This window comes from Leptonychotes weddellii, chromosome 11 (genome assembly GCF_054177405.1).
Source record: "Leptonychotes weddellii isolate Sample4059 chromosome 11, ASM5417740v2, whole genome shotgun sequence".
NCBI classification, from domain to species: domain Eukaryota; kingdom Metazoa; phylum Chordata; class Mammalia; order Carnivora; family Phocidae; genus Leptonychotes; species Leptonychotes weddellii.
Genome location: NC_138379.1, coordinates 11,302,264 through 11,317,323, shown reverse-complemented (window position 1 = coordinate 11,317,323; position 15,060 = coordinate 11,302,264). Strand labels below are relative to the sequence as shown.

At 39.9% G+C, this 15,060-nt stretch overlaps 1 pseudogene; it reads left to right on the top strand.

The window, feature by feature from the left end:
- The first annotated feature begins 13,372 nt into the window (after nt 1-13,372).
- Nucleotides 13,373-14,641, top strand: LOC102745302 (translation machinery-associated protein 16 pseudogene; annotated as a pseudogene).
- Nucleotides 14,642-15,060: the final 419 nt, after the last annotated feature.

Genomic DNA, 15,060 nt, shown 5'->3' with positions numbered 1-15,060 from the left:
GTAGCCCTTAAAAGAAAGAAGATGTGGTATATATAAACAGTGGAATATTCCTCAGCCATCAGAAAGGAGGAAATCTTACCATTTACATCGACATGGATGGAACTGGAGGGTATTATGCTGAGCGAAATAAGTCAATCTGAGAAGGACAATTATCGTATGATTTCACTTATGTGTGGAATATAAGAAACAGTGCAGAGGACCATAGGGGAACAGAGGGAAAAATGGAATGGGAAGAAATCAGAGAGGGAGACAAACTATGAGAGATTCTTAAGTATGGGAAAGTAACTGAGGGTTGCTGGAGGGGAGGTGGGTGGGGGGATGGGGTAACTGGCTGATGGGCATTAAGGAGAACACCTGATGTAATGAGCACTGGGTGTTATGTGCAGTGATGAATCACTGAACTCTACCTCCGAAACTAAAAACTAATTTACTCAAACTCCAAAATGCCTATCTGACCCCATCAAAATTAGGTTAATGACCCATGTGACACAAGTTTCTACAGGTTCGTGGCAGGCTGTTTTGGGACATGCCATTCTTTTCCAGCCTGTTCTAAGGGTTAGAGCCAATATGACTAAGCTCCTCAAAAGAAATTACTAAGAAAGGGACTGAATAACTCTTCTGTCGAAAGAAGGCAGCCTTCTTCTGTGTGAAATGAAGGCTCATGATGGTGTGCTTGTGAGTCCCTTCACTTTCTATCAGGAAACCCGCATCTTACACCTGCCTTGGGCCTCTCCTAGCTATGAGATTTGGACAAGCCACTTGATTCCCCTCGGTCTAAGTCACATCAACTATAAGAGGTATTTGGGCCATTTGTGTTTTGATATTCTTAGTACAGTAGTCCCCATTTATCCACAGGGGATACATTCCAAGATCCCGAGGAGATGCCTGAAACCACAGATAGTACCAAACCCTATATATACTCTGTTTTTATGCTTACCTACAATAAAGTTGAATTCATAAATTAGGCACAGTAAGAGGTTAACAATAACTAATATTAAAATAGAACAATTATAGCAATATACTATAATAAAACTTATGTGAATGTCTTTCTCTCTCAAAATATTTTATTGCACTGTACTCACCCTTCTTGTGATGATGTGAAATGGTAAAATGCCCATGCAATGAGATGAAGGGAGGTGAATGGTGTAGCCATTATGACATAGCATTAGGCTACCATTGACCTTCTGATAATACATAGACAGGGGGGTCGTGGGCTCCCTGACTGCATTGACCATGGACAACTGAAACTATGGAACATGAAACTGCACATAAGGGAGGACTACTGCATTAGTAAGTTACTTACAGTCTATGCTGGTCTGGCCAGAACTTGAGTCCAGCAGTATGTCTACTATTGTGTCGATTCCTCATGGTATGGTGGTAACAATAAAATAACAAACATTTATTGCATGCCAGCCACTCACTGCTCTAAATACATCTCATGTATGAACATATTTAATCCTCACAACAACATTGGGAGGTAGACACTGTTACTGTCATTTCATGGATGAAGAAAGTGAGGCACTACGCTTCAAAAGCCACTCACAAGGAAAAGTGTGACAGAGAGAAAAGCAAGAGAAGGAGGAGATAGTGGTCATAGTCAATTGCAATTAAAATATCTCACTTTTGTAAACTTTGCAAAAACATATGATTGTGTGCGCACATTCCTGGGATTCCTCACAGGGCCTGGGAAAGGACTGATCCAAGTGAGGGGTTTCTTGGCAAATTGACCTCTAAAGGAAGCACCTCTTGGGAACCTATTTATTTAGAGATTTAAATGATGAGAAAGAAGCAAATCATGTGAAAATATGGAGAAACAGTATCTTTGGAAGAGACTGCACTGATTTGACCAGTGCAAAGGCTCAAAGCAAGAACAAATTTGAGACGTTTAAGGCATTGGAAGAAAGCCACCATGTATAAGATGTAGTTTCATCTTTTTAGCAAACTCAGGAGAACAAAGGAGTTAAGGAATTCAATGTGGAACTTCCACCTAGAAACTCGTGCTTCACTATGATGAGCTTAAAGAAACATCTGAGACTATCTGATAACCTGCAATGCCCCCTAGAATTCTGACAATGACCCATAGAGCCCCAGAGATTGGGGACAAGGAAGTTCATACAGAGGTCAAGCAAAATTCAAGCTCCTCATTCCAGCCTTACCACTGCATATTTCATGTATCTGTTTCATATCTTGGGTTCCTCACAAGGACTTACTAGAACCAAGGGCTCTATATAGGGAAAAGTTGAAAATCTACAGAGCCCCAACCCCACCCTTTAGTCTGAGAGGACCTGAAGCTCAGAAAGAGTAAATGGCTATCCCAAAGCCTCCGTTAGATAGGGACACACCATTGCAAGAACTCCAACCTCTTGGTTCCCATTCTAGGACTCTTTCTCATACATCATATCATGCCCATCCATAATTTTCAGTATGTTTTCTTTCAGGTATTTTAAATACAGCATAACATTTATATTATCTCTCCACCTTATGAGACAAAGCAAAGATCTGTAGAACTTGCTCAGGGTAATAAATACACCATTTGCCACAGCAGACGATGAGAAGGAAAAAGGGAATCTTTTGCAGCTGTTAATTCTACCAACTGGAGCTTCTACTAGAAATATTATTTCTTGATATCTCAACAAAAGAATCAAGGGATGATGTGTGTGTTTGCAAAGAAAAGGCTAGGAGATATCATCCTCCTCCCCCCTTCACTCCCACCATCCTCATCCTTTTTCAAATCCTCATTACTTCTCACCTTAAACTATTGCACAAACCATCTCATTGTTCACTCTGCCTCCAGTCTTTCCCCATTCCAGTCTGCCCTCCACAGTCTTGCCCAGTTCATATCTTTCAAGTAAAGCTCTTATAAAAACATTCTCCTTCACATACAACCTTGAGGCCTTCCTACAAATAAGATCATAGAAATCCCAGAATCTTCAAGAATGTTCAGATCCAATCACCTAAACTCGGCATTCAAAGCCTTTTGCAATCCAGCACTAACATTATAATTCCCATTTTGTCTGCAAATCCTGCTTCCATTCACACTGTGACCCAGGAATTTTGAGTGTTCCTCATTCCCACACTGTGCTCTTTATTTTTACAAACATAGATCTTTGCTTATTACCTCTACCCTCATGTTCTCCCCGAGTGCTGCCATTGGACAGCTTCTTTATCTTTCATGGTCTAATTCCATGTCACCCCCTTTACGAAGGTTTCCTTGTTTATGGCAAACAAATAAGAATTCTTCCAACTTTGACTCCCCACACTGGAATGGCAGTTTTAACTGCCTTGTGTTGTCGTTATTTGTGAAATTATTTTGTTCCCCTTATATACTGTAAGGGAAGAACTAGTCTATTGATCTTGGCATCTCCTAAAGGGCCTCACAGACTGCCAGACTCACAGGATGGAGAGATCCTCAGTATTCCATTCCTCCAGTTTAGGATCAGTCTGCAGACAATAGGTCGGAAATTGAAGATAAATTCCTTTATGAATGTTCAAAGGCTCTGCCCAAACAGGGAGAAAAATGGAGGGTCACTAGGGTGCAGCCTGACAATACATAGACACCGAATAAAATTAGTTATAGCCAAATGACACTGTGACAAAATACAAAGAGCTTCAGCTGGAACCAGTTGCAGCCATGTCCACATTCTGGGCAAGTCACTTTCCAGCTGTGTGACTTTGAGCAGGTTCCCGTCTGTTCTGAATCTTTCCTGCAGAACCAGGCTCAGGGTCAGCCATGAAGACTGCCTGAGAAATTGCAATTAACATTTTGGAACCTAATATTTATGCCATAAAAAGTAACAACGGTTACAAGAATCAGAAAATCAACTGCAGAGCTGAATATTTACTACTGAAGTCAGCCTGCACAGGCGTGAAACAGGCATTTGGAGCAGCAAACAGCTCCTAGAAACCCGAAGTGTATCTTGTCATCTGAAGAGTTTATTAGCCCTTCAGAGATCACCCTTCTCCCTTCCTGAGAATTTGTTTTGCAGGCTTCCCAATTATCATCAGATCTAAAGAAGATGAAGAGGACACAAGACTATGATAGCACATCCAAAAAAAAAAAAAAGAGTGCACCTGGAATGAAAGACCTAGGGACACTTCTAACCAGGGTGGGAGGGAACAATCAGGGATGACACTGAAAGGAGGCACAAGGCTTGGCACTGCTGAGATGGGAAGGGAGCCTGGGGTTTGTTTTAACTGAGACTTTCCACCTCCATCATAGAGAATATATGACAGAGTAGAACATGAACATCTCTGGGCCTTCTTTAGGCATTGATCCATTCATTCACCCTGTAATCAAGTCCTGAACACTGCATAGTGCCAGGTTTGAAAAATGCAGAAATGAAAATGGCTTGTCCCTCAAACGACTCATGGTCTCGTGGAGGAAAGACAACAAGGACAATGCAATCAAGATGCAACAAGAGCTATAATCACCCTGTGCCCAAGGGACAGGGAGAACACAAAAGAGTCCTAGCTCTAGCAAGGTTGATCATGAAGAAATAAAAGTGTTGCTTAACCTGAGTTTTGAAGGATGAACAGGAGTCTCTCAGGAAGGCAGGGTGGTTTGCACAAGCAAGGCACAGTGCCCCCTTTGTGAGTCCACACATAGTCTAGTGTAGCAGCACAGAAAATGCAACAGGGTAACAGATGGTAAACCAGTGGTGGGCAGAGATTGCACATTTACCCTTTCTTATGGATCCTCTAAGAATGCCCTACTAGGATGTTCTAAGGAGAGGAGTGTTTATTATTAAACCTCATGTTATCTGTAGGATTAATTTCCCTATGTGATAGAGCAGAATCAGAAGTATGTTTTGGCTATGGTCAGAGAAGAGGACTGAAGTCACAGCCAGGAAATCAGACATGGCTTCTTTTTATCTGAGAGCTGGAAGGAACCTCAGATGCTATCCAATGTAGTGTTTCTTGGCATCCTCAACTACTCTGTGAAAAATTTTGTTTTCATTCAACTTATGAAAATAATATGTGTATTAGGATGACCACCTTATTAGCAAATTCTGCCATGCAATTTTGGTGCTCAAGTGTTTCGTGTTTCTGGTCTTAAATATCTGGATACTAAATGATCAGCCAAAGTGATAGCTTTGGCTTCTAATTCAGTACTCTTGGGGATCCCCAAGCCCTTATGTTTGAGAACAACTGTATCTGATACAATCCCTCAGTGTGACACCCAGAAAGGGCAAATGGCTTTCTAATGCATCCAGCTAATCAGTAACTCAGACTAGAAGCCCAGATGCCTGGCTCAACATTTGCTTTATCACAAATTAGCCACCACCCCTCTGAACAGGCAGCCACCAGTCCCATGACTTTCAGGACCTCCAAGGACATATCCAGCTTCATAATTCACAACCGTGATTTACCTTTATGGTCAGAGTTTCATCTTCCAGTTTATCTTAGACTACGTCTGTACTCCACCTCTGAGAAGCAAGCAGAAAAGTTCAGGATAAATGACTCCAGCTTGGGATAATGAAAATAGATTTTTAAAAAAAAATCCTCACTCTCTGACTCTCTTGTATTGTGGAATTCATGACTTCACATATACTAGGAGGGATTTTTCTTATGTCCTGATTAGATGGTACCATGAAACTTCTGACCTTAAAGTAGGTGTTGCTTTTTTGTTCATTGAAGTGTGTAGCAACTGCTTTCCTATTAGGAAATTTTTAAAACAGATCAAGCAACCAATTTTTTTGCTGTGCTTTACCTATATTTGATATTTTATAAGTAGTCACTGAATGAATAGCAAATTGACATTATCTAAAACACCCATTTCATACAGTAAATAACCTATCTCAGAACTAGGAGGTGAGTGTGCTACAAGGTGTGGGGATTCATGGAACCACAGAGCATGGTTCCTAAGAACCTGGCTGTTGAGCAAAATCACCTGGAGGCTTTGGGAAAATGCAGACTCTGAAACCCCACCATAGATTAGTTGAATCAGAATTTCCACAGCCTGGTACCCAGAATTCAACATTTGCAGTGGCTCTCTAAGTTACCCATGAGTATCTAATCTACCCAAATAAACTCTTGCCATATTTTTCAGAGCAAAAGATTCTAAGTTAAAATGATGAAATCAGTTATGGCAGTCAGTTGGAATTCAGCATGAGAAATGAGACCCTCCAGGATCAAGGTAATTGGGACGAGTGGTCCCTTTCCTTCATCCAGCTATTTCCTCTGCTTGGGACCCTACTTATTCAATCATAGAACAAATAATTATTAAATGAATACTGTGCTAGACCTGAGGATATAATAGTAAATACAATATAAATCACCATCTTTTCATGGAGCCTGAGATCTCAGTGACTGTAGTACTATGAGAATTCTACCCAGGAGATTTCCCTAAATTTATAAACTTGACTTTTTTTTTCCTGGTATTTCCTTACTTTTCACACTTGGTGCAGACAAGCCTTTTTTTTTTTTTTTTAAGAACTATTTCCTGCCTGTGCTTAGGACTTCCACTCAAGGGATGAGATCCATACCCCTTCAGGTTTGGGTAGCAATTACAGAACTCTTTCTATTCCTTCCTCTCTTTTCTCTATCTCTTTAATCAATGACCAACAGCGAGGATAGTAACATTTTGAACCAGAAAAGCCATCCCAGAACCACACAGTTTGTTAATTCTATTTATATTTTCTCCTGGGTTAGCCAAGGACCCTCAACTCTTTCAGGCTTGCTTCTTCTTTACAAATAATGCTCTTTCTGCTAAAATCTGCCAATCACTGTGCAGGAGGTTGGAAATGGGGGCATGAAGGTCATGTTCTCTGCTCCTTAGTAGGGCATCCCTGTGTGATAACAAAGTTAGGCAATTAAAAATAGACACATACAAGGTGGTAGGAACCAGCACAAGGATGGGACAAGATACATGCTCAACAAGTGTATGTTCAACTGATATTTGTTTATTTATTACATGGAACCATATGAAACTAATGATATTTGACTGTTTTGACATGTAAAAAAAAGTGGAAATTATATATAATTCAATCTAATACAAGTTCTGATAGGATTAAGCATTAGACAATGTGAGAGAGCAGGGAAGTAGGACCAAGGAGCTGCCTTTCGAAAGTTAAACTTTTACTTTTTTTTCTGGTTAGAAAAGCAATATATCAGAGAAGAATCTTGGAGAATAAATTCGGTCATACAACCCATTTCCACTGTCATTCCTCTTATCCAATCCACCATCACCTTTTACCTAGACAAGGGCCATCAGGGCATCCTAACTGGTCTCTCCACTTACGTTTCTTCTCCCCTCTTCCTATGCAGTATTCAAATGAATGATCTTGGAAAATCTCAAATCAGATCATGTTCCTCAGTTACTTAAAACTTCCCAGTGGTGACCAGTTACGCTTTAAATAAAACACATATCCCATCAAGGTATCAGTCTGACCTTGCATTTATTATCTGTTTAATTCTTTCCATGCCACTCCCACAGTCCCCATCAAAGACAGCGGGCACACGGACCTTCATGTCCAGGTCCCCCACAAGATCCTTTTACATCTGTGGCTCAGGGGAAGGGTGTTTCATTTCAAAAATAACAAAAAAGTTCTATAAATTTCAACTCGTGTCAAAACTTCATCAGCTAGGAGTTGTTTTCATAACTTAGGTTGCACCAGCACAAAGCAAGGACACATACCTTCATACTTTTTTATGAATCTTGGGGTAAAAGTATGTTTTTCTCGAGGCATTTTGAATTATAGAAGATAGCTCCAACTTCCCCACCTTGTATTCTCTTTGCTCCACTGTGTGTTGGTTTGTTTTGGTTTGGGGTTTTTTGCCCAGAATCAAAGTGACAAAAGGCATTTAATGAGCTGTGATCTGGTGATCTTTTCCTGCCCCATTCCATCTGTCTGAACTTCACTCTCATTTGGGCCTCTCTCTGATCCCTGCCTGAGGTATAGGCTGCCTAGATATCAGAGCTCATGTCCCATCTCCCTTGTATTCTGTAACATCATCTGCATCAATGAGTATTTATGGAAAACAAGTTATGGGTTCAGCTCCAAACCATATGTGGTCCTATACTGAGGTGAGGACCTGCCCTCTAAGAATTTTTAGGGAAGTATGTTGGCGAGAGGCAAGTGAACACACAAGAAACAATAGAACAATTGGCGCAAGCAAATATTTAGCACCTACTGTATACATGCAAGGCCCCAAGATAGCCATCGAGGACAAAAGTCTTAACTGGTTGGTCAGGTACGTTGGTGGAGAAGCATGAGTCTTGGTATCAGAAGACCTATGCCTGTGTTTTTGTGTCAACAGGATGTGTGGATTTAGTCAAGTGTTTTTCTTTTTTTTTTATTTTATTTTATTTTAATTTTATTTTATTATGTTATGTTAGTCACCATACAATACATCATTAGTTTTTGATGTAGTGATCCACGATTCATTGTTTTCTTATAACATCCAGTGCTCCAAGCAGTATGTGCCCTCCTTAATATCCATCACAGGGCTAAGCCATCCCCCCACCCCCCACCCCTCTAAAACCCTCAATTTGTTTTTCTGATCCTATTCCACATCTATAAAATATCACTGACACCTACCTCCAAAAGCCACCTGTGGGTTAGGAAGATAAATGTATGTAAAAGAGTTTTCTAAACTCTAAAACTCTTGCTACGATGAGGATGAGGATGAGGATGATGGGGTGTTTGCATGAGGCAAGTGCTGTGCTAAACAATTTAAGTATATTATTTCAATTAATCTTCACTGATGTATTTATAAATTAGATCCTATCACAATCTTCACTTCACAGATAAGATTCAGAGAGGGCACAGATTTTTTTCAAGGTCACGTAGCCTATGTAATTGTGGAACTGACATTGGAATCTAGATCTATCTAGTTCCATAATTAAAACTCAATCATCATGCTGTACAACCAAACACCTTTGTCTTTGGGAAGTACTTTTATTAGAAGGTCACTGACTGTGGGTTAGAGACCCTGGGTTAAAAACCCTGGGTAAGGCCCGGGCCTATAACTTATTCCATGTCTGACCCTGGATAAGTCCCAATCACCTGTTTGTAAGGAGGTTGAACTCTAGCCTTTCTCAGGTCATTTAGGTCATTCTCTTTAGGTCATTTGACGTTCTATTCTCTTTGTTCTACTTGATATGCTAGACATAGCCCATTAGGTAATTAACAATCGAATCATCCTGGCTTCATGCCAAATGAATGAAGCAGACTACAGATAACGGAGGGGATTGAAGAGGACGATCTCCAAGACTATTACAGGTGGAGAAAGCTTTTCAGAGAGGATGGGCCTGAACTACTTATTATTTTCCTCTATAGTCACTATATTTACAAATATTTTATTTTTACTTCACCTATTGTGGTGGCATGGCCTGGCAGAAGTGGGCAATTACAGCTCCTTCAGCAGAGAAGAGGAATCGCATAAACCCCAGAAAGAGTCAGGCAGGAGGCAAAATTGGCAGTTGCATGCTTCCTGCAGACCACCACGTACAGGGACAGCATTTTGTCATCAGCTAGGAGTTAACTAGAAGTTGTAGCCAAATGCCCAAGAGTTGCTTGGAGTTGAGTCTTCTTCCCCCAGGAGGCCTATGGCTGCTTCATCCATCCACACCATCCTTGTCATTGTGGGAATGATCAGATAAGGCACTGATTCCTTACCATGGGTGATTTTGTCCCCCCAGGGAACATCTGGAAATATCTGGAGAGACAATTTGTAGGTCATGATTTAGCAGAGGGATGGGGGCACCTTTCTACCGACACCAACTGGGTTGAGGCCAGGAATGCTACCAGCCATCCTACAAAGCTCAGGACAGCCCCACTCCTACAGCCCACCCCCAGAAATAAAGAATTATCTGACCCAAAATGTCAATAGTGCTGAGGTTGAGGAGCTCTGATATAATGGAACAGCAATTATAGGAAACGTTCTCATTCCCACTCCAACCAGAGGGGAGAAAGAGCCACCCGGCCAGCTTGAGCAAGGTTTTTGGGACGTGTAGGAAAAGCTTTAAACTGAACATGTTGATTTTTAGTAACTATTTATTTTAAAATAGTTTAAGATTCATGAGAGTTGCAAGAATTATAGTGTAGAGTTACCATGAACCCTCCCCCTAGCTTCTCCCTCTGATATTGTTATGTAACCACGGTACATAGTCAAAACCAGAAAACTGACCATGACACAATACTACTAACTCAGGTACAGACATTATTTCGATTTCACCCACTCTTTTTGTTTCTTTGTTTTATCACATGTGCAGACTCAAGTAACCATCACCATAATCAAAATAGAGAATTGTTCCATTGCAACAAAACTCCCTTGTGTTACCCCTGGATAGTCACCTCTCTTCCCTCAGCACTAATCTCTGGTAACCAGTGATCTGTTTTCCATCACTATAATTTTGTTATTTCAATAACGTTATGTAAGTGGAATCAGGGCGCCTGGGTGGCTCAGTCCGTTAAGCGACTGCCTTCGGCTCAGGTCATGATCCCAGGGTCCTGGGATCGAGTCCCACATCGGGCTCCCTGCTCTGCGGGGAGTCTGCTTCTCCCTCTCCCACTCCCCCTGCTTGTGTTCCCTCTCTCGCTGTGTCTCTCTCTGTCAAATAAATAAATAAAATCTTTAAAAAAAAAAAAAAGTAAGTGGAATCATAGAGTATATAGCCCTTTTTTTTCACTTAGCATAATGCCTTTGAGTATCACCCAAGTTGTTGCATGTATCAATAATTTATTCTTTCTTACTGATCAATGGTATTCCATTGTATGGATACACCACAGTTTGTTTAACCCTTTACTTGTTAAAAGACATCTGGGATTGTTTCCAGTGTGGAGCTCTGGTAAATAAAGCTGCCATGAACTTTTGTGTTCAGGTTTTTGTGGGAACATAAGTTTTAATTTCTCTAGGACAAATACCTAGGAACACAATTGCCGCATCATTCATACAACAAATGCATATCTAACTTTAGAAGAAACTACCAAACTGTTTTGCATTGGATCCATACCATTTTACATTCCCATCAGCAATGCATATGAGATCCATATATGAGACTGATGTTTTAAAATGGAAAGTGCTATATCTTAACAACCATAATGAGACTGTCTTAATAACTAAAATGATTGCACAGCTAAGACATCTGACTGCAATCATATTAATGGAACTCACTGCTCACCTGGAAAAGGAGGATCCAAAGAACAGAGGAGGTAACAGTTATTAAAGAAAATAAAAACCTTTATCTTTGTTTCTCAACAAGTAGAGACTCCTCACTCGAGCATTATGTCAGCAAATATCATTTTCTCTGAAAGGCAAATTTCTATTCCCAGTTTTTATCACATAAGTAACTGCCACTTGGAGCTTCGGATCACCATGTGATAACTCGTGGCATCATTGAGATAAACAAATTCAAGCCACATGCAAGGAACCTGATTTCTCAGTGAGCCTCGTTGACCTTCTATGAAAAATTAGTACTTTTAGTGAACCTGGAAGCAACTGGAGCTGCCAATTCATGATATGGATATATCAGCAGGTAAATTACTTAACCTCTCCAACCTACTATAAACTTAGCAAACAACAGTTTCTCTATTATATTTTTATGCAATTTGATAATGTATGTAAATCACTTAAAGCAATGCCTGAGACCTAGTGAATACTTAATAAATGTTCACTATTTATGGCATGTAAGAGGGTAGCACAAAAGATGACAGAAGTTTTGATTCCTGGTGACTGATAATGCCTTAATATTAAAAGAGATGTCAGGATTAGGGGCTGCTTCAGAATAGGGTTCAATGATTTTTGAGGTAGATTGAATGTACTTTGCTAAGAGTTTTCTAGCAGGTACGGGGAAATAAATATTTAGATCTGCACTTATCTGTAAGTCTCCAGTCACATGAGGCTATTCATAATAAAATTTTAATTAATTAAGTGAAACTAAAACTTCAGTCTCAGTAACCACATTTCAGCACTAGCCACATTTCGGGTCATCACCAGGCACATGTATTGGACAGCACAGATACAGAGCACTGCCAAAAAGGCAGAAAGTTCTATTGAACAGAGCAGACAAATCCTCATACGCTTGATCATATTTTTAAATAATTGAGTTTTTGTAATATAATGGATTTTGTTTTGTGTGTTTAAAATATCTTTCCAAGGAGGATTTCATAGCCTTCACCAAATTGCCAAATATGATTTAGAGGCAACAGTAAAAGACCAGAAGTAGAGGTAGAGAGACCTTGAGACACCTTTGTGGAGAAGTCATGAGAGTAAATACTATTGCACAAAGAGAGAAGGTACATGTGAGGGAGGTAGAACCTCAGGAAATGCTCACCCGATGGGAGGAGACTCGAATGAATGATTGGAAAAGGCAAGGAACCAAGGGAGTCCTGGCTTCCACTACTGAGAGGAATTCCCTTTACCAGCTTGGAATTACTAAGACCAAGAAGGGGCAAAATAAGAACTCTTAACAACCAACTAAAATGGTTGACAAACCCTACATCACCCAAACACACTAGCCACGAATATTTCACACTATCCATGGTGAATCACCTATAATAAACTTAGCAGAGTACATTGGATTCATACACACTAGGGATCAAATTCCACTCAGTCCCTTGGTAAATATATGATCCAGAATAACCTGCTTAATCCCCCAGACCTTCAGTTTCCTCATCTATATGATAGCAATGCAAATAGCTACCTGTTTGTTGTGAAGAAGAAATAAAATAATCCATGTGAACACATAGCCAATAGTAGAAATGCCATAAATGTTAGCTGACATCTTGAGTGTTTTGTCCTGGAGCAAATCTGATATAGAATTAAAAAGGGAGTGGTAGCAAAAGCCAGTTTTAAATTTACCTATTTACTCAATGCCTTTGAATTCTTTCTCCCTTTGAAGCACATAAAGATTGCGAATAGGCTAGGGCGCCTGGGTGGCTCAGTTGGTTAAGCGACTGCCTTCGGCTCAGGTCATGATCCTGGAGTCCCGGGATAGAGTCCCGCATCGGGCTCCCTGCTCAGCAGGGAGTCTGCTTCTCCCTCTGACCCTCCCCCCTCTCATGTGCTCTCTCTCTCTCATTCTCTCTCTCTCAAATAAATAAATAAAATCTTTAAAAAAAAAAAAAAGATTGCAAATAGGCTAGAACAGCATGTTCTGCCAGCTTTTTGTTGTCATTGTTCTTTAAAATTATTGCCATAAAAGTAAACACTTGCTACTGGTGAAATAAGTCAGCAAGTGGAAAGTAAAGGTGTCTCCCCTGGACACTTAAGATGCTCAGACTTTCTTACATACTTATCTAAAATTATTATACATTTCTTGAGTGACTTTGATTAAAGTACTATAAGCAATGTTGCTCAGGAGATATCTTCTTACACAGAAAATAGACAACCCCTCTTTATTTCTTTAAGATCTGCTCTGGTTCAGGCAATGTATGTAGTGTCAACAGAAATGAATCCACCAGCATCCTATCAGCACCTACTAGAAACTCAGTACCACCCCAAACTCTGGGAAAGGGTATAGTCATCAGCCAATCAATCTGCTGGTAAGATGGCAAATGCTGGAAAGTAATCTAGCAGCGGATGTATGGCAATATGAATTCAGACTCTTAGAAAAGTTCTCATATACTCCTTTGCCTTTGTAATTATTAAACTTTTATGAAACTGACAAGCATAAATTCTCAAAGTCAATTTGATAACAGTTGTCAATAACTATAAAAATAGTCAATGCTTTGACCCTGTACTTTCCTTTCAAGGCCTTTTTCCTGTAGATATAATGCAGATAAATACTTATTTAAGGGGACTTTGTTATTTTGTTATTAATAATGGAAACAATTTGAGAATTGCCTAGATATTGTTAAACAAAAGATGGTACCTCCCTAATGTGGAATTTGTTAGCTATTTGAAGTTATGTTTTTCAAAGAATACTTTGCAGAGAGGAAATGTTAAGAAAAAATACATTAAGACACTTCCTCTGAGCTGTTGCGGTTGTTGGTGTTTCCCTGATCTGGGCTGCCCAGGTCCTGCAGGGCCATGAAGACGTCACCATGCCTTAAAGCCTTAAAGGGAAAACTTGTAGGACAGGGAAAAAAAAGTCATCCATCCACATAGTAGAAAAGCAGCTCAAATTACAAGAGAGGCCCACAAACAAGAAAAAAAGGAAAAATTGAAGAATGAAAAGGTATTGCGTCTCAAACTTATTAGTGAAAAACTGCAGTGGTTTCAAAGTCATCTTGGTCCCCAAAAAGTAGGATATTCAAAGAGAGATGCTTGTGAATTAATTGAAAGGTATTTTAATCGATTCAGCAGTGACCTAGAGCAGATTGAATTACAGAACAGCATCAAAGACAGGCAGGGAAGGCGGCACTATTCCCAGGAGACAGTCATTAAGCAGACAATGGAGTGTGAGCGACAACAGTATGAAGAATACGGCCTTGAGATTCCAAACATTGTAAATGCAGGTAATCTGAGAACTTTTAGGGAATGGGATTTCAATCCGAAGAAATTGCCAAACATTAAAAGGAGAAAAATTTGTGCTAATGATGCAGTCCCCAAGAAGTGTAAGAAAAAGACTGTGACGGCTGTAGACAAAGATTTAGGAGAACTGGAACTAAAAGATGAATCAAGTGATTCAGATGAGGAAATGACAGCAGTGGCCTAATTGTCCTTTGTTTGAGGTGAAAGCAAATAATTGGAGAGCTTCAAGTTCTGTTTGACCTGGTTATGGTAAATAACTGTCCAGATTCAAGAATTTGATATGTAACTTCTTTCATGGTGAGAATCCCATTTGCAGTTTCAACAGCAGTGTTATGACTTTCATTTAAAAATGAATGTTGCTTTTCATTTACATTAAGTTGCTAAAATAGATATAGTGAAATAAAAGCACAATCTAAGATCCATTTAATCGGAATTTCCTGGGCAGGGGAAGGGATATGAATAAGGACAGAAATGTTTTGATTTTTTTCCTCATGTTTACGTCGGATCACCTGATCTTACATTCTGGGGCTTGTATAGCAACGTGTTTGCTGTAAGGGTCCTATGGATACTTCTTGAGCAGTGATGATAGCAAAATTGGCTTTCAATAATAGTGCTTCACTAATCTTCCTCCTAAACATAACA